Here is a 20,746-nt window from a genome sequence, read left to right as displayed (position 1 = left end):
CTACACCATTCAGGAACAAACACCTTTTAACTTTTCAGAAGGCTTATTGGATGCCACGGAGACTTGCTAAAATGGGGACCCTGGCTGTGAAGAACTGCCCAAAGTGCGGCGAGCCCAATGCAGATGAAGCTCACATGTTTTTGCAGTGTCCCTCCATTCAGATTTTCTGGAAGAAAGTGGGTATGACGTTGACAGGAATTTGGGGTCAAGAAATCAAGGTGAGCCTGGCACTAGTCATTTTTAGGGATGCAGCGGGTAAAAGGACTTTCCAAAGCACATAAAGCACACACTTTTATATTATTCCTTTTGGCACGCAGAGAGTTATGCATGAAATAGATCTTACCTAACCCTCCTCTTGAAGGAGAATGGGTAAGCTCAGTACTAAGAATGGCAAATTTAGATCAAGCTACATTGAATATTAAGAGAATGACATTTTGGGATCTTTGGAATAATTGTTACAAAACAGCATACCTTTGATTTGTGATACTCCCTATTTTTCCCTTTGTATCCTTACTTCTTCATCTTTCACGTTTAATCTATTTTCCTCCTTTTACTTCACTTTGTTTTTGTTATGTTAGATACCTGGTCCAATGATTATCAATCGGAAATACAGTTTTTTTTGTTTGAAAGGGATTGCTAAACTATGATTAGCACCTTGATCTGTGGGTTAAACCCACAAGTACCTGTATAACAAAGCTAGAATGTAGGCGGTATCGAGATGGGAACCCAGGATGTCATTCATCCCTCCCTCCGGGTGATTCTCCCTTCTCCAAGCCGAGGCTTCCGGAATTCGTTTTGACTCCTAATTAAAAAATTGACAAAGAAGGACTAAAAAAAAATTAAAAACCAAGGGCCAGATGTACGACCAATGGCAATTGCCACTCGCACATTATGCCAAATTGCGAGTCACAATTTTCGAGTCGCAATTGCCAATGTACAACAGTGTCTGAGACACTTTGCGTTTCCCAATGGGGTCTCAAATAGCATGCCTCATGTATGTTCATGAGGTTACCTCAATTTGTGACCCCATTGGGAATGGCTGGAACTCCCAGGGATGGTGGCCTGCTGGGGTCAGCAGACCTCCTGGTCTGGGACTACTGTTTTTAAATAAAAGGAAAACGGGATGCATTTACAATTTAAAAAGTGAAACGTTTTGTTTTCATGTGCCACTGCCTACTCTGAAAAAAATTTTGCGCAGCCATTCACAAAGGGGAAGGGGTCTCCAAATGGCTTACCACCCTCTTGAACAGGGGGGTAAACTGTGAGTGTTTTGCGACCGCAATTGCGGTCGCAAAACATTCTTACATAGGGTTCAGACTCGCTATTAGGAAGGGATGCCCCTTCCTAATAGCGAGTCACTAACCCTATTCTTTGAGTCGGAATTTAATTAGCGACTCTCAAAATAGGGTTAGCACATGGGTCATACGGTTTTCTCTAAAACCCATTTGCACATGCAAAAATACATCATACATCTGGCCCCAAGTGGCTTATCCTTCCAACAGGGTAGTTTTTCACTGTTAATATTTCCAGATCAGGTGTTTTCTCAACTGTATCTCCCTTGTGCTGGGATTTGTTTGGTGGAATGCACAGATGAAGCAGTGTGGCACCCATGACCATTTCTACGATGCAACATCATCACTGCAGCCCTGTGCCAACCCTCCTGCAAAGCATTGTGGGATAATCCAATATGGTAACTGCAGAATATCTGTAGACATAACTTCTCTGTGACCCTCTGCTTATCAGGGATCTACCAAAGTTTAAACAGGAAAGGTAACAGGAGGGTGATTGCTGACTGCAGGGACAAGCAATTTCCACAGAAGGGGTAAAACATATAAACAAGATTGTTCCTAAAGGCTGTGAAGTAGGCGAGACAGAAAGTGAAGTCTGAACAGGGTTGGAAGAGTCCCTGAATAGGACATTGGAAGTCTGTAGGGGAAATAATGAAGATAACACAACAGAAGGCTCAGGAGAGGAGCATAGGTGCAAGGAGAGAGCCAGGAACAAGGAACTAAGCAAGAGCAGGGTACCGGGAAACCACAGCGAAGGGAAGGCTGAACTGAGATAAGAGAGTTAAAAGTCCAAAAGCAAGGTTTATAAGAGGATCCAGGAATCAAGATAGAATATAATGTACCACCACTAGGACATGGTCAGGGCACAGTTTGGAGACAGAAATTAGTACTGGAATACAAAGTGGATCTAGGAATGCAAGGTGTAGAGGTGCACATAATCCTATACAGGGATGAAGGCAGGACCCCAGAGGGCCTTCATGGACACCACCTTGTAGATGAAAGGTGACATCCTAAAACAGCTCTGCCCCTATCTGACACAGCTGCCTGATTCCTTCTGAAAAAAACCTCAAAGACAAGCCTCTCCTGTGTTGAACCCAGAGAACAGTCCTTCTTTCTTTTTTCCGATGGCCGGGGCTTTCCCTGCCCAAGTACAATGTGAAAAACTAGTGCAAATTTTCTCCTTTGGGTCAAGCACTGTTTATTGCTCTACTGCAGTTTCTGATCCCCCTGCTGGAGAGAAGAGTAATTAAATTCACCAAGAAGACCTACCCCAGGTTCGTACCATTTGCTAAATGTCCCTTCTGAGACAAGCTAACTGTGCTCATATATCGGGCTGTGCCAGACAGTGGTCTAACATATGCGGCCATGCCCACACAACCACATATTTGTGCAGCAGATCTAATCTTAAAAGTCAGACACTGTTGTTTAGAACCCTCTGTCCAATTACCATGAACTTAGTTTGAGTGAGACTCACTCAGTGTAAAAATAAAACAATTGGGTAGTCAAATGAAAAAAAAAACGGATGCATTAAATGGGCAGAACCCAATTTGCTACACCTGCCCTCAGAGTTACCTTTACCAGTAGCACCAGTAATTTCATGGAGGCGAATAAGTGGAACTGAGAGGAAATTACCCCGGAATTCTACATCCAGTATCCTGGTAGTTCCACAGTGTTCTACCAAGTTTCAACGTGACTTTTTGGACGTTCACAGCAACCATAAGTTTCCTGGGGTAAGTAAAGGTATCTGCAGTGTTGTGTTGGATTTCACAATTATATTGCGGTTGGTAATTTCATTTAGAAGTCCCACTGGAGTTAAGTGGACACTCCTAATGGGGAACTAACATTCTTGGGCCTGTTAAACATTTGCCAGTCCGGGCTGCCGTGCTCACTGTACATGTTTTAAGTCTTGTAAAAATAAGATCCATTGGATGCTTTGCCATTGGTGCAGGCGAAGAGTAGGGTTTTTTGCCAAGACCATCATTTGAGGCCATTTTTATAACCTTATTTGTTTGTGGACTTTTATTCATACTGCTTAAGGAGTTGTGTTATGCTTCAAAGTGTCATACTTGCAAACAGTAAAAACTAACAAGCAGCCACAAGCTAAAAATTTAAAGTCAGCTGAGGATCATTGCTCCTGAGGGTAAAAGTGAAATTATGTTGCAACTAACTTAAATTGCATAAGCAGATCATTTAAAAGTTAGATTTCAAGCTGTATAGCATGGGTGCAAGTAAAAAGGCTCAAAGTTGGAAAAGGCATCACCAGAGAAATGGCTTCTACTATGACCCTGAAGGAACTACATGAGAAGCATTTTGATCCAAGAAAGGTCCTGGAGATGTATTTCATGCCAGATTCTGCTTTTTTGCTGATACCATTACTGAGGTGTTTTCTAAATTTCTCAAATTCACCTCATCAGGTATGTACTATTCATGAACTTAGCTATTATCAGACAGTACCTACTTATCTAGTTCGGCTGGCAGCAGACAAACTCATAATGCGGTACCAGAATAGTGTATAACATAAATAGTGAGTCTAAACCATTTGCAGTAGAGTATTGAGTATCAATGTTATACACCAATTATGATACAAAAACTAAGACGAAAATATTAGCTTAATTATTGATAAGAAGGTCACTCTTTGAAGAACTTGTGTTGAAGTGACCACACTTGAACCGTGACTACAGTAAATACTTATGCACCATTGTGATTATACAATTTAAATCACAGGAGAGATCTGGCCAGGTCATCCTTGGACTGTGGATTTAAAACAGAGCCAAAGAAGACTCAAGCTACATGAATTTGAGCTATTTCTCCTCTCCTCTGTGTTTCATGACCTTTGCCCTAAAAAACTGAAAAATTGGGTAAGGCATATGTAGGCGATTACCTATTTAGTTAAGGTGTATTGTGCTCAGAAATGCAATAACATTGTTTGAAATGTCTCTTTTTGATGGCTGAAAGATTTACAATTTTATATTTATATCATCACTTTGGGTTATTCACAATGTTAAATTACACTTGTGACTTGTTTACATGTGTATCTTACTCTTACACGTTTGTGTAACTTTGCTTGAGGTCTGGAGACAAGTATGTAAGCTCACTTGTTCAGGTCTCAGGAGAACAATATCTCACAAAATGCAATTGTATTCTAAATGCCTGAAAACAATACATGAGTAGTTTAAGATTGAACTCCACAGATATAGCCAACTGGTCTCATATTATATGGCATTGTGTTAGATTAAATAATTTATGGACGCTATTCTTCAATATCTTGAGTAGCTACCTACGGTCTCAATCCTCAGATACTCAACTAGTCCCCTGCTTTGATTTTTCTTGTTGTAGGGAACAGCTAGAATACTCCAAGATCTGATTTATTTTGTAATGCTGGTTGCCCATCCACAATTTTGCAGAGCTGGTTAATTTTCCTCATTCTTTCATTTTCAAAACAGCTTGAAAAACAACCAGAGGAATAATATGTGAAAAGAGGTGGTGCAGGCTCTAACTTCTATTAGACAAATGGCCCAATTGTATTGAATACAAATGTACAAGAACTTTTGAATAATTTTGTCACATCTGGTCAGTTTAAACAATATTAAGAAAATGTCCATTATTCATCAGAGAATTGGAGGCACATTGAAATACAATCAAAGAGGTAAGAGGGATGCAGAAAGAGGGAAGAATGGTGCAGAAAGAGCCAAGAGAGGTACAGCAAGAAGCAAGTGAGGAACAGAAAGAGGCAAGAGAGGTGCAGAAAGTAGAAAAGATGTGCAGAAAGACACAAGAGAAGTGCAGACTGTGCAGAAAGAAGCAACAGAAATGCAGAAAGAAACAAGAGAGGTGCATAAGGAAGCAAGAGTGGCTTGCACACCATTAGTACCAATTTAACACCCACATTTAGTAATAAGTAACTGGAGACCATTCTAGGTTTTCAAAGGGCCTTCCACCACGCTGTAACACTTGAGCTAGAAACAAGGCTTTTTTTTGTTGAAATCTACAGATTAGGGTGCAGATGATGAATAATGTGGCTAATGCAAAAAGTTTATAATTGTGTGAAGGTCGGTGCAGCCAAACAGTCGCATAATTCCAGTTGCCCTGCTCGTTCCTCTGACTAGGTCCACATGTACTCCTCAGTGATTCTTTCTTTTTTTTGGCTAACGGAGTTTATAGTTGAGCTTCTATGGAAACACGGAAGACTAAACCTGAGGTTACCACTTCACAACACAGACTACAATACTACATAATGACTCTCCATAACACATAATACCACTCTACATAATTTGTATATACTAAATACGACATACTTTCTATCCACATAATTTCACTGCACAACATAACACATTATTTCACTACACACAACGCACATCCCTTCCACTCCAAAAACGTTAGTAAAAAACTTTTACATTTACAATGCAATAGTTCTAACTCTTGCTCTAACTCTTGCACATGCGAAACCTATTACATTGAAAAACACTTCTTTAACTAATAGTCGTGTTCGCAGGGGTGGAGAAAGGGTGCTGGGACTCCTACCAGTGCTCAGGAATTCTGCTGCATTGTACTTACAAGAGGTACCATTAGGGATTCTTGGCCCCCAAAGTCCCTCAAGAGTAAATTGGACTTCATCTCCGATCCCGTAGTCTGCCAGAAGGTGCGTTTGCAGAGTGGTGGAGAAAAGGGGGCATAGCCTTCGATGCAGTAGGATACTGCAGGCTGCGCTTTTAATTTCTTTCACCTGCACCCAAATATATTTTTAAAATATGGAAATATGATTAATCGCTGTGGGCACTAATGTAAGTTTATGTAGAGAAGAGTTGCAAGTCCGCAGCTCGGTCGTGGCTAGCTCCTCTGACTGCGAATTGTTACGATTTCAGATTGCACTCTCAAAGAACTATACATTAAGAGGTCTTCTGCTATACAGACCTCCTAGGGCAAGAACCCCTTTGCTACCAATCTTAAGCCCTATCTTAGAATCAAATTTGTTGGGATCAGACTTTACGATTTTAGGGGATTTTAACTATCATCTAGAGAAATAATACAGTCGAGCTGATTGACGCTATGCCTGGGTTATCCCTGGACCAGATTGTTAAACAGGGTACCCATGTGGCCGGACACATGCTGGATGGGATTTTCTCATCAAACCCTAACCTCGAAATCATGGAGATATTGCCTGTTCCATGGTTAGACCATAAAGCCATCTTATTTTCGATTACTGTGCGTCAGGAGCAGCCAGGCATGTTTAAGAGTCAGAAGCCAGTCATATACCAAGACTGGTCTAAAATGAATGCCCGATGCTACATGAAATACTTCTCAGGACTAAACCTGAACTTACATCTGACAGTAATCAGGCAGTTGAGAGGATGTCTTCCTGGATAAAGACAGCGGTAAATATGGTAGTACCTACTAAATGTTTTGTTCCTAAACTGAAAAAGCCATCAGAACCTTGGTTCACAGAAAAACTCCAGGCACAAAAACAAGTATGCAGAAGGGCTGAGAGAAAATGGAGATCCAACTACGATCAAAACTAAAAAAGTGATTATGCCCGAAATTTATCAGATTACAAAAAATAGGTTATAGGGGAAAAGAGCAATTACTTAACTAGAAAAATCAAAGAGGCCAAAAACTCCTGTAAGGAGCTCTTCATGACAGTTAAAAAACTAGCAGATCTCCCTGTCAGGAATCAACTGGGCAGTAGCTCTGAACTATGTAACAACTTAGGACAGTTTTTTGTGGACAAAGTCTCTACAGAGTATTAACTATTTAAGACTAACCATTACACCAAGACCTCATCTAACTATCCTAATCTGGACCCAGGTACACTAAACCCTAAAACGGGTTTCTGTTTTACGGTTCCTTCAGTCGAACAGATCTGTCAGGTAGCAAAAACCATTAGATCCGGAAATCCAACTGACCCTTGCCCGCCTAAAATAATGCACCTGTTTCCAGAGATACTTAGCGAACAGCTATATGGCCTGGTCTCAGAGACAATCCAGTCAGGGATCTTCCCAGACGCCTGGAAAATTGCATCAGTCATCCCACTTTAAAAAAAAAAAGTAATTTGGACCCCAATGAACCCAGCAGCTATCAGCCAATTTCTAGAATACCCTTCCCAGCTAAAGTGCTGGAGAAGCTGATCAACAAACAATTGAAGGATCTAATTAACTGGATAAATCACAACATGGGTTTAGGGAGCAGCATGGAACTAAGATAGCCTTGGTCATGGTGGCTGAGGGTCTCAGGGACATTCTGGATGCAGGAGGGAAGGCCGCCCTGATCCTATTAGATCTATCAGCAGCTTTCGACACTGTGAACCATGAGATCCTCCTGGCCCGTCTGTATGAACTGGGGGTCCAAGACTCTGTTCGCTTGCTGATGTCTTCCTTTTTAAGGGATTGAACCTTTTCAGTTGTTCTGGGAGAATTTGCTTCTAATCCCTTTAGGGCACCATGTGGCGTGCCTCAGGGCTCGGCCCTGAGCCCCACTCTTTTCAATATTTATGTTGCTCCCCTGGCCTCGATCATCAGAAAGTGTGGGTTCGTACCGGTCTCGTACGCTGACGACACACAAATAGTGGTGTCAGTATCTGACAACATAGACGAAACGGCAGACCGCTTCAGGGACTGCATGATGCAAGTAAACCAATGGATGCAGTGTAACTGTTTAAAGCTGAACGGCGAAAAAACAGAGGTCATGCTTCTGGGCACTAATGCAGATATCCAGTCCCCCAAATAGTGGCCTGACAGTCTGGTCGACTGCCCAATTCCAATAGGTAAAGTTAAAAATCTCGGATTTATATTCGATGACAAACTGACCTTTAAGAAGAATATGTCCATTTATCAACCTTGACTCAAAGACAACAGTGGTCACGGCTCTCGCCATGTCTAGACTGGACTATGGCAATGCTTTATGCACAGGGATTCAAACTCAATATTTAACCAAACTACAACGCCTCCAGAACGCAGCAGCAAGACTAGTGCTAAACATTCCTAGATTTGAATCAGTCTCCCATAGACTGAAGGACCTGCATTGGCTGCCAGTGGACAAAAGGATAACATTTAAGTCCCTGTGTCTGGCATATAAGGCACTCCATGGCTCAGGACCACAATTCCTGAGAACTCACTTCAAATGGTGTGTCCCAGCTAGAAGTCTGAGATCCACTAACGCAAAACTCGTTCAAGTACCCAAGTTCAAACAGGCTAGGTGGGGAGGAAGAAGCTTCCTGCTAAGGACAACCAAGCTATGGAACCTTCTACCTATCAATATAAAAAGTAGCCCGTCGCTTCTAGCCTTCAGAGAGGCAGTCAAAACATGGTTGTACCCCTGTTAAGCTAGTATTGCATCCCTGCAGTAACCTGAAGTGTATCTAACAGTAGCGCCAAGATGCCTTTGGGCATTTGTGCGCTTTACAAGCTCAAAAATCAAATCAAATCAAATCAATCCCACTGTGTGGGATGTACTGGATGTAACAAGATGGGTAGTTGGCCACCAATGACATCCTTGGGGGCCAACTACCCCTCCTATTACTTCCAGTAGCAGGGCAGGGGGTCAGGGTGTTTCTATCCTGCCCCATTTTCTTGATTTTTATCTATGTTTTACCTTTTGACTCAGTTACTGAGTCACAAGTGGCCAACACATTCTGGTTTGGATTGTTGGCAGGCAATCAGAGTTAAACTTTTGCCCGGGAGGGTTCACAAACCCCCCTCAGCGCTGAGATGTTGATATTTTTATTTTTTTGAATTTCTCAGCAACTACTGAACGGATTTACACTATTTTAAAAAAGCACGCTTTCTAGACCAAGACTTACCATTTTGCTAAACTTGATGTAATTCCATTCAGCAGTTCAGGCTGTAGCTTTGTCTAAAGTTTCCTATGGAAATTAACATGGAGGAAACACGTTTTGAGTCCCTCCTTTTTTCTCAGCCTGTGCTTGACGAATCACCCCGAAACTTTCAAGACAGAAGCCGACTGGAGAACCCCATTAGTTTTCAAAATTTCTTGAAGATTCGTCAACCAGCACCAAAGATATTGGCAAATCAAAAAACACTTTTCCTATGGATATTAGGTCCTAACTATAACTACCTATTGGACCGCCAGTAGGTTATATATATATCATGTGATCAAGGCTCGGAGGAGCCGAAACGTTATGGCGGCAAAACTACACAGAATAAAATAAATTAGCACTCATCTATGGTCCGTGTCCGTGTATGCTGTGACGGTGGTGGAGACACAATTGCGGCTTCTCTACGGAATTATATATATATATATATATATATTCACTGAAAAAACCATAGGTTTCAGGGGCGTTATAGTTAGCTGGACATTTCCCTCGTACAAAACCCTAGAAATTCCCCTTTTATAGTTAGTTCAGTTAACTATAACTCGTGCCCTCGCAATGCACTGCTGATGGCGTCACATATTACATCACTCATGACATGGTCAGTGACATCACTGATGACATCTCAGTGAATTTCAAAGTTTTTTTAAATGCTAATTCCTATCTATAACTTATCTCTAAAGATATCATGTTTAATGATTTTGATTGGATTTCTATATTTTTCCAATTCAGTATGTCAATTTCATTAATTATGTTTTTTTTAAAATACTTTTTATCACCATTTTTTAAACTTATTTTTTCAATTAATTCTTTTAAAAATTTAAAAATATCATTTGAATTTAATGGGTTTTTCAAACCGATTTTTTTATATTTTTCAAAATATTTTTTTAACTATATGTTCAAAGCTTTATCTTCTATATATTTTTTCCATGTTTTTCTATCCACGCACCCTATGCGCACCGTTCTCGATCCTGACGCGTTAGCATCCACGCATGGTACGAGTTGGGTACGTGTTTAGTGCGCGATCGCAATGCGACTGGTACGCGACTCCGAGCCTATACGCGACACGTTTGATGTACATAACGCGACGTTTACGCGCTTCCGCGATGCATCATGTGCGTCTATGATGCGGTAGGTGCGTGGATCCCACAAAATATTTAACATTTAAAAAAACATATATATATATGTATTTCATGTGAATATTAATTGAAGACAAACTCTAAACTAGTCTTAAAAGTAATATATTTTTACATCTAATCCTATATTTCTTTTTAATTCAATTTCGCGGATGCACGCTGGGTGCGTGCTGCGTAAGCGCAGGGGGCGCGGATCCCATGTGACCTGCAACAAAAGAGATTTAATTGGTTCATTACACTTCCTGTTCTAACTATTGAAAGACCCCACCCAATTCAATCATTCTTCTTTGACCTTCTTTGGAGGAGCATCTCTTTGCAGAGAAGAAGATTTTTTAGACTAAGTTTACACTTAGCTCTAACTTTTTTCAACTAAAAATTGCTTCAGGGCAGCAGGCATCACCTGAGGCTCCTCATACATCTAAGGATGAATTTTTGGAGGAGGCATCACACAAAGAACGTTTTTCCTCAGCGGTGTGGACATATTTTACTTTTCCCGAGGGGCAGAATAAGACCAATGTCACCTTGGTCACGTGCAAGATTTGCAAAAGAGTGCTGTCGGGAGGGGATCCTAACAAGAAATACTCGTGCAGCACGGCAAGTATGATGAAGCACCTGAGGACCCTTCATCTGAACAATCTTGCACGACAAGAGTGCCGACGGATGAGAAACACTCCTGCTCCTTCGCCTTCTACCTCATCGCAGCCGAGCACTTCAAGAGTGCATCCATCAGCCCAAAACTTGGACATCCGTCCTCAATGTCAATATTTAAAAGTGCTCTGCACTAAGTGCAATGCAACTTTGTGCTACGGTGAGAAGTCGATCGATCTGATGTGCCGCTGGCAAGAAAGTCACATTTGCTAGTTTTGTTTTTTTTTTCTTTTTTTGTTCCCTGAAGTTCATTGTTTGGTCCCTCCTGTTTTTTTTTTGTTTTTTTCCAGAAAAACCCCAAAAATCACAAAATTGTTAGAAAAACCAAAAAAAATATATAAAAGAAGAAAGAAGAAAAAAAAAAGGTTCTTGTAAGAACTAACGTTCCTGGTTTAAAAAAAGAGCTAAATTTCTTTGTAAGTGTGTGAAAGTTTAGATGAATGTATGTGTAGTACGTAATTGAGTGAATGAATGCATTAGTAGCGTATGGTGAATGTATAAGTGCAGAACTATGAGGAAGTGCTGCAGCATCACACAGTAACCTCTTTAACTACAGTGTGCTGTAGTACCTCCGAAGCACAGGGATGCAACATATGTACATAAATATGTTGCAAATTTATGCTTCTCTCTGCACGGCTGCTTAAACTGCAGCCATGTGGTGACACAGACACCCTTGCACCATAGTGCAAGGATATCTGTGTCATGTGCTGTGTGTTTTTCTGCAGGAAGACACACCTTCCTGCACAAAAACAATGAGAAAATGCATTTTTCTCCTTCAATGTATCGTGAACATTTTAGCATACATTGAAGATACAAAAATGTGGAGAAATAAAAATAATTCTCCTTATTGTGCTTTCCTACACCAATTTCAGAATGGTGCAGCATTCACATACATATCGAGATTCATGATTTCTGATAAATCTAGAGATGTATCTTGTTCTATGAGTATTCAGTGCAATCATGCACAACAACACTTATAGAACACCCTTTCAACGCAAAGTGATGTGTATGATGAGGTTGTATTTACATGGAGTAGAAAAAGTACACAGAGTGCCTTTTCCTCTCTTTGTAAATATAAATGAGTGTCTTGCGCAATAACTATGTTACAAAAAGTGACATATTTCCGGTTTTAAAATTCCTTGCGAACGATAGAAGGTAAGCACAGCGTTTTGTCTGCAAAGATGTTCAAAGAAGAATGATTGAAATGATTGCAGTCCTTCAATAGGTACAATGGGAAATATTATGAACCCCTCAAATCTCATTTTTTGCAGGTCACATGATATCTGATTATGGTCAGATTTCAAAACTACATAGGTATAAACAGAGGGGCAGATTTATAATAACTGGCGCATCCCTGCATATCAGCAGGGATGCGCCAGTTATTATGTGCCACAGCTGCGCCACAATGGATGCCCCGCATTTATAATGCGGCGCACCATGGGGCAAAAACGGCACAGATGCGTGACGCATCTGTGCCGTAAAAGTGGCGCATTGCTGGAGTTGCGTCGCAAGCGCGACGCAGCTCCAGCAATGCTCTGGGGGGCCCTATCTGTACAATGCTGCGTCAATCCTTACGCCTGCTTCAAGCAGGCGCAGGGTTTTGACGCAGCATGGGCCTAAAAGTGACTGAGTGAAATCTTGTAGATTTCACTCAGCCACTTTTAGGAGGCGTTCCTGCGCCGGAATGCCCCCACCTGCCCTGGAACGCCTACGTGTGGCGCAGGGCTTTACAACATGATGCATCTCCCAGATGCGTCACGTTGTAAATACCCCGCACCATGGCGCAGGATTTGCGCCGCTGCTGCGTCACAAAAGTGACGCAACGGCGGCACAAAAGTGGCGCAAGTGCAACATAAATCTGCCCCAGAGTGTTTTTAGAAACGTGTTTCAACTTTGTAGCTTCTTGCAGACCTCCTCATTCTGCATATTGAGACTTAGTTAAACTTACCTTCACAATAATAGGAATAAAAAATGGTATACATTTTTTTCAGATTTTCATAGCAAACTAAATTCATATAAATTGCTTATTTTAAAATTTGGATCTGTGAAAGAAAAGAAAAAAAATATATAACATGTAATAATACATTTTTTACAACACAGCATAATTTCCACAAAGTAATTTGTTTGCCTTTTTTGCTGTTCTCAGAATATATTGAATTTCACTAGAAATAGTGATTTCAATCGTACTCATCACTTAACAGCGGGCAAAAAAAAAACAATCAGAAAGATTGTTAAAAAAAAAACAATATACTCAGTAAAATACCAGAAAATACAAATCACACATATATGAAATGCTTACAGCTTACAAAATTTTATAACTTTAACTTATAAAAACTGTAAATATTGCCGGATTAAAATAATCACTGAATCAATGACTACCAAAAAGTCCATAATTCAAAAATATACCTTTCCTTGAGGCCAAATGGTATTTTTGCACTCCTTCTTTATGTAAATTGTCCAATGGTAGTCCTATTAAATTATAATAATAAATTCCTCAGAAAGTGAATTATATTTCTAAAATTTTGGCTTTAAAAATATTAGGTAGGAATTTGGTAATTCACTAGGCAAACATTGTTTGAAAACCAACTGGGCATCATTACAAAGTGTCCAGCCTTTGTCACATTTTAGATAGGCAGTGTAATGTCCAGATGTTGTGGAAGGACCATCATGGAAAATTATTGCATTTGCTACAAAAGTCCTTCCTGATATTGATAGTTGTGCTGCTACAAATTGCTTTATTAAAGTATCCAATTTTCTTCCGTCAGCTGTACAATGTTGCATCATTAAAATTATGTATATTCCATATTTTGATAAGAATAATGTGAATAACATTTCTGATTTAAATTGGCTACACTCCATGTTTTGAATTGCAGCTTTAACTAATTTATTGAAAGACACTAATTTACAGTCTGGTAATGTTAAATTCAGAAATCTCTCAGTGTCTATATTGGTGCTACATGTATACATGCAATTTTCACAATAATGTTCCCATTTGTAAGAAAGGCCAAAAATATTTTCTATTTGTACACCTTCTTTTTCAAAAATGGTAAGCATACACATTAAAAATTCCTGAGCATCTTGTTGGATATTTTGTGTAATTGTGTACTGCAAGGAGAGTGCCTTGGTGAAATTAGAAGTGTTTGGGTTTTGGCACAGTGAATGGATTAGTACATGGTGCTGAATGGGTCACTAGAGGAGTGCAAAGGGAGTGACAGGGTGTTTCCTGGAAGTGCATGGATACTGACTAGGGAATTGAAGGTGTGAAAAACAACAGTGTAGGTGGTTAGAGGACTGCATGCATAGTGAATAGGCGTTTGAAGCAGTCTATGTGGTAAGGCCTGGCTCACTGCATGAGTACTTGGGTACTGACTGAATTATTAGAGTACAGCAAGGAGAGTGCCTGGGTGAATTTATAAGTGGTTAGCTTTTGGCACAGTGAATGGATTAGTACTTGGTACTGAATGGGCCACTAGAGTAGTGCAAAGGGAGTGACAGGGTGTTTCCTGGAAGTGTATGGATACTGACTAGGGAATTGAAGGTGTGAAAGACAAGTGCATAGTATGTTAGAAATCTGCATGCATACTGCATGGACATTTGAAGCAGTCTATGTGGTAATGAATGGTTCACAACGTAAGTACTTAGAAACTGACTAAATCATCAGACTACTGCTAGGACAGTGCCTGGGTAAAACGTTTACATTTTCAGTTCTGGCGCAGTGAAGAGAATAGTACATGGTACTGCACCTTAGTGTCAAACCCTGACTCATTTTATCAATGCATAAGCAAAGACTAGCTTCTAATGCTACTAAAACTTGACAACATGACCAGTTGTAAAAGAGTTATCTGTCAGAAAATACACGATGTTACCAAATGCTTCTCTCACAGTGGTTCCCAAATGCACACACACTCGCAGTGTGATTCTAGACAAGCACCACTATCCCTAAGAGTTTACCAAAACTCATTCACTACAGTGGAAGTGGTAAGGGAACTGCACACAATCTACATATTTCTGGACTGCACTTTAGTGTCAATGCCTGACTCATTTACTCAAAGCATAAGCCATAACTGTCTTCTAATGCTACTAAAACTTGACAACATGACAGGTTTTAAAACAGTTATCTGTCAGCAAATACACAATGTTACCAAATACTTCTCTCACAGTGGTTCCCAAATGCACACCGACTCACTGTGTGATTCTAGACAAGTAACACTATCCCTAGCAGCTTACCAAAACTCATTCTCTACTGTGCAATGGGTAAGGAGACTACACACAATCTACATATTTCAGGACTGCACTTTTGAGTCAAAACCTAACTCATTTAACCAACGCATAAGCAAAGACTGGCTTCTAATGCTACTAAAACTTGACAACATGACAGGTTTTAAAACAGTTATCTGTCAGCAAATACACAATGTTACCAAATGCTTCTTTCACAGTGGTTCCCAAATGCACACAGACTCACAGTGTGATTCTAGACAAGCAACACTGTCCCTTGCACTATACCAAAACACATTTCTTCATCTAGAAGGAGTACTACATTTTAGTGTAGAAACATAACTCATTTCACAAATTCATAAACAATGACTGGTTTCTAATTCTACCAAAATATAAAAACAGCACAGTTATCTGTCTACAAACACATGAAAAACACAAATGCTTATCACAGAATGGTTTCTACATGCACACACACTGTCAATAAGATTGTGGAGAAAAAAAGTACTCCCGACACTTTAGCAGGAGAAATACATTAGTCTGATTAAAATCAAAATAGTCTACATACATCCCCTCACAATTAAATAACTCACCTTTCAAGTTGTTTTGTAGATTAAGAAGTATATCAGTCACACACCAGATATCAGTCACACGCCAGATTTTCTTATACAGAATCTCTGCACTGTGCACCTGTCAGCAGAACCAAAGAATGGCAAAGTTTCCCTCTCATTTTCCACACATATACATGTAAACATCAAATCAAATTCCTTCCCACATAAATTCAAAAGCAAACACACATTTCTATTGGTTAAACATGTCAACCCTTTCCAAATGACATAAATTTGAACCCTTCCCCCAATCTGCCTTCTGCCAGTTACCATAGAAACAGGTCATAGAACACTGCACTGAGCACACAGGTCACAAGTTCAGCACACAATGATGCTAATGTGCTTGACTTTTCAACATATCAGCTTATCATATATAATGTTCTTTACAATCAGTTTTTGTTTACCAATAAGAATCATGCGTTTAAAAAACAGAAATATATACCCTACCTTTCACTGTAGAAGGTTGTCAAACAACCAATGATTTCTAGTCTTTTTTCAAAATTGCATCTTAGCCACCATTTTAGAAACATCTTACTTTCCAAACTGCCATTTCATTTACAGAGACCATCTGAGTGCATCCAGACTCCTTTCAAGATGCTTAGAGTGTGGATTGTGGGACACAGCTATATATTCTGGAGCCAAAGGTATGCAGAAAACAAAGGCATTCACAAAGACCTAGGTTTGCCAAATGTAGACATTAAATGGATTGGACAGAGAGGGTTAAAGTGGCACCAATTGATGCCATTGGTGAAATCCTTCATGCAAATCCAACACCCTGACCTCATAATAGTGCACGGTGGTAGGAGCTGAACGGAGCGCCCCATTTGTTTTGAACATTTTGCGAGGATTCGTCAACCGGCGCCAAAGTTATTCAAAATAGAATTTTGAGATTTCCTATGGAAACTCGGTCCTAACTATAACTATCAACTGGCGACCGCCAGTAGATAATATATATATATATATATATATATATATATATATTCACTTAAAAAACCATAGGTTTCACACATGTTATAGTTAGCTGGACATTTCACTCATAAAAAACCAATGAAATTCCCCCGTTATAGTTACTGCAGGCAACTATAACTCACGCGACCGTAATCCTCTGCTGATGCTAATACTGTATTTAGACACTTATTTACCCATGTCTTTTTCCATTAATCTTTAGCTATACATATATTACAAATATTTATTTTTCAGAAAGACACATATGTCATCAGTGATGTAATATCTGACGTCATCAGCAGAGGATTGCGGTCGCGTGAGTTATAGTTGCCTGCAGTAACTATAACGGGGGAATTTCATTGGTTTTTTATGAGTGAAATGTCCAGCTAACTATAACATGTGTGAAACCTATGGTTTTTTAAGTGAATTTGCAAGGTTTTTTAAATGCTAATTCCTAACTATAACGTGTGTGAAACCTATGGTTTTTTCAGTGAATTTGTATGGTTTTTTAAATGCTAATTTATTTATGTATTATTTTTTTTATATATTTATTTTACAATAAACTACGTATTATTTTTTTTTTTTTTGGTTTTCACCCTGCGAATTATTTATTTTTTTTTGTAAAAAAAAATATTTTTTTTGTGTGTTTTTTAGGGTGAGCGCACTGTGCGCGCACCCCCGCGATTTTTTAAAAAAAAAAAAATTTTTTTTTGCCTTCGGGGTCCTTCAGGGACCCCCTGACAAAGGCTAGGGGGTCAGGAACTCTCTACCCTGCCCCCTTTTCACGTTCGCCACCTTCCTTTTTCACTCTCGCACTGAAAACAAACAAAATGGCGGCCGACACTTCCTGATTTCGACCGATTCGAACGTTGACTAACATGTAACCACCAATCAGAATTACGCTCGCGCACGTTAGGGTGCTCGCACGGTGCTCGCACGGTGCGCGCACCCTGCGCGCATATAGATATATATATGCTTTTAAATGCTATTTTCTCCGTAAATACTGAACAGATTTACACCAGACCTGCAAAAGGCACTTCCTTGACCTTATGGCTACCTCTCTGCCAAATTTCAAGTAATTCTGTTCAGCCGTTCGGGCTGTAGCTGTGTCTAAAGGTCCTATGGAAAAATGCATGGGAAAAACGCGTTTTGGGACCCCCCTTTTATCTCAGCCCCCGCTTGACGAATCCCCCCGAGACTTTCAGGGTAGGAGCGGAGTGTAGCGCCCCACCTATTTTGAAAAATTCGCGAGGATTCGTCGACCGGCGCCAAAGTTATTCAAAATAGAATGTTGCGGATTTCCTATGGAAACGTGGTCCTAACTATAACTACCTACTGGCGACCGCCAGTAGGTAATATATATATATATATATATATATATATATATATATATATATATATATATACTAGTGGGGCACTCCGGTCAGCTCCTGTCTTGAAAGTTTGGGGGTGACTCACCAAGCGGGGGCCGACAAAAAAGGGGGGTCCCAAAACGCATTCCCCCCCATGTAATTTTCCAATGGAAAATTTAGACAAAGCTACAGCCCGAACTGCTGAACGGAATTACACCACATTTGGCAAAAAGGTAGCCCTTGGTCAAGAAAGAGCCCTTTTTGTTAAATGGTGTAAATCCATTCAGTAGTTCCAGAGAAATTTGAAAAAGAAAACGTTTCAATATCTATGGCCGCGGTGGGTTTGTGAATCCTCCTGAGCACAAGCTTTACTCTGATTGACTGCCAACACTCCAAACCAGGAACTGTTGGCAGCCATCTTGTGACTTAGTAGAATTGAGTCACAAGAAAACAGTAACACAAAGTGTAAAATGAAGAAAAGGGGGCAGGGTAGAAACACACAGACCCTCTAGGGCTGCTTAGGGGGGTTCTACAAGGACCCCCAGGGACCTCATTTTTTAATATTTTTTTTAACAGCAGAAGTCGCATTGAGGTTGTGACCCCTGCTGAGAAAATAAAAAAAAGGAGCGTGGACTGTCATTTTGAAAAAGCCCCCGGGTGTGCCAGGTCCCCGGGGCACTCGGGAATTAATGTGTTGGGCCCATGGGGGCCCCCATAGCCTCTGGTACCACCACCTCCTCAGGGCAATGAAAAGGAGGGAGGGGGCCATGCGGCCCCTCTCCTGGAGTCCTCAATGGCCCTGGGGACCGCCACCCCCCAGGGCCGGCTCTTGCAGTGTCCCGGGGTGCTCACCCCTGGGACACTGCTGTTTACAATGACAGGGTGAAAGCTGTGGGACTCCTGTTTGGTGTGAGAATGTGGATCCCAGACCTCGATAATGTCAGCACAGTGGTGACAGAAACACCATTTGCAATCAATGAACATTTTACTCTTTTACAGGCATTCAGGGTGCACATAGTCACATCCCAACAAAACACACTGCCACTAGAGAAGTGAAGGTCATACCAGCAATGCCTGCCTGGTTGTGAAGATTGGGGTCCTGGTCAGAGAGAAAATTGTGTATAAGAAAGAATTTGGTATATCTTGCAGAATGCCTCTACCTGTCCTGGCTGTCGAAGGTACTAAAACTGTACTTCTTCCACTCCTTGAAGGTCGCAGAGACCAAAGGTTTTTCTCCATTGATCCGATCAAACCACACTATGTGGCCGATTCTCAACAATAGGTCAAGTAACTACTGAAGATTCCGCTCCACAAAGAGAATCTGTAAACAGCAATGAAATGATTCTTCTTCCTGTTGAAATAACTACAACTGTACAGTCAACATGTACAGAAATCTCATGTGAATATGCGTTTTAAACACAGTGGTCCCTAAACAAGTACAATATTTTGAAAAATAAATATAGAACCATAATCAGCACTATATTTGAGGCTGTCCAGCCAAACAGATATACTTTTAATTTTTAAATAGACACAAAAAACAATAAAGTGGGACGCAAGCCTGCATCCTACTTGGTGTACATACGGTATATACATAAAACTGAAAAATAGAAAGGAAAGCTCAGGCATAGCGACTTGTCTGCATGTTATACGTTTGATTATTGCAAGCAGAGATATGGTGAGACCCCGTTACCCATGAGTAATGTACAATGAGAAGGTGTTTACAGAGCACATGTGGTTGACAACGTTTCGATCTCTTATAGAAAATATAGGGATTATCATCAGGACATAGTATTTACATGACTAAGTAAAAGATGCCTGAAAAAGAGATAATGAGATAATGAGGGAAGGAAAGATTAGGGAAGGAAAAATGAGCTTTAAAAACTGCGTAAAAGGCATGCAGACCCAAGTGAGCCATAAAAGGGTTTACGGCATAACTATCATTAAGTGCAGGTCGTCCTGATGTGAAGACGACCACTTGTGTCATGCTGAGAAGTGCTCTGAATGCAAAAAGGAGAGTGTCCGAATGCACACTGTGAGAAGTCCTATGCAGAAATTGAGAGTATCCTCATGTTGAATACTTTTATAACCATGCCAAAAAGTGGTGTCCTATACTCGTATAAACATGCTGTAAGGTTGTCGGTAGTGAATAGACTACAGGGTATTCAGTGGCGGCAAATAACCATGCTTAGTGAAAGAAGCTCTCTTGTACAGGTTTCCAGTAGAGTATGGCTGGAAATATTACCCAGCACTAAATAGCAGGAGCATCTTCACAGCATGCAATCCCGAGGATGTTTTGTCGTACTTTAATCTCTGGGACCGCGTAGGGGACAGGGCCCCACCCCTGTCTATCCTGGTATTAGCAAACCGCAAATGGTTAATACGGTATGTACGAGTGCTTTATATATCGTTCTAGCTATGAATGCACTGTGTACACGTTATTCTGCTTCACTACGCGGGTTCCATTTTGGAAGCGGTGGCCATCTTGTCATTGCCCTCACATAGGCTACAATGGAGCAAATACGGGCCTCACAGTACATGGGCTTTTCCTTTGACTTCTCTGTGACCTGGGCAGCTGGCTCTGCTGCCCCGGGTCAAACTGGTCTCACGAGCTCCCCTTCCTCCGTCCACCTGTGATTAGCATCAGGGCTTGACCCGTCGTAAAACCCTTTCATTCTACACGAGCCTCCGGCTAATCTCTTTCACACCTGACTGTTCCTGCTTTATGACTTGTTTC

The 20,746-nt window shown here is 40.6% G+C and overlaps 1 pseudogene across 1 annotated transcript in view; it reads left to right on the top strand.

Moving 5' to 3' along the window:
* The first annotated feature begins 3,556 nt into the window (after positions 1–3,556).
* LOC146829783 (nicotinamide N-methyltransferase-like) overlaps positions 3,557–20,746 on the top strand; it is a 55,253-nt pseudogene continuing 38,063 nt past the window's right edge. Inside the window, exon 1 of the transcript XR_014962047.1 lies at positions 3,557–3,703. The product of XR_014962047.1 is annotated as a nicotinamide N-methyltransferase-like (transcript). The remainder of the gene's footprint in view (positions 3,704–20,746) is intronic.

The sequence above is a fragment of the Triturus cristatus genome, chromosome 5_2 (genome assembly GCF_964204655.1).
Source record: "Triturus cristatus chromosome 5_2, aTriCri1.1, whole genome shotgun sequence".
In the NCBI taxonomy this organism is placed as follows: Eukaryota; Metazoa; Chordata; class Amphibia; order Caudata; family Salamandridae; genus Triturus; species Triturus cristatus.
Note: the sequence above shows the minus strand (reverse complement) of the source record. Positions and strands in the feature narration are given on the sequence as shown.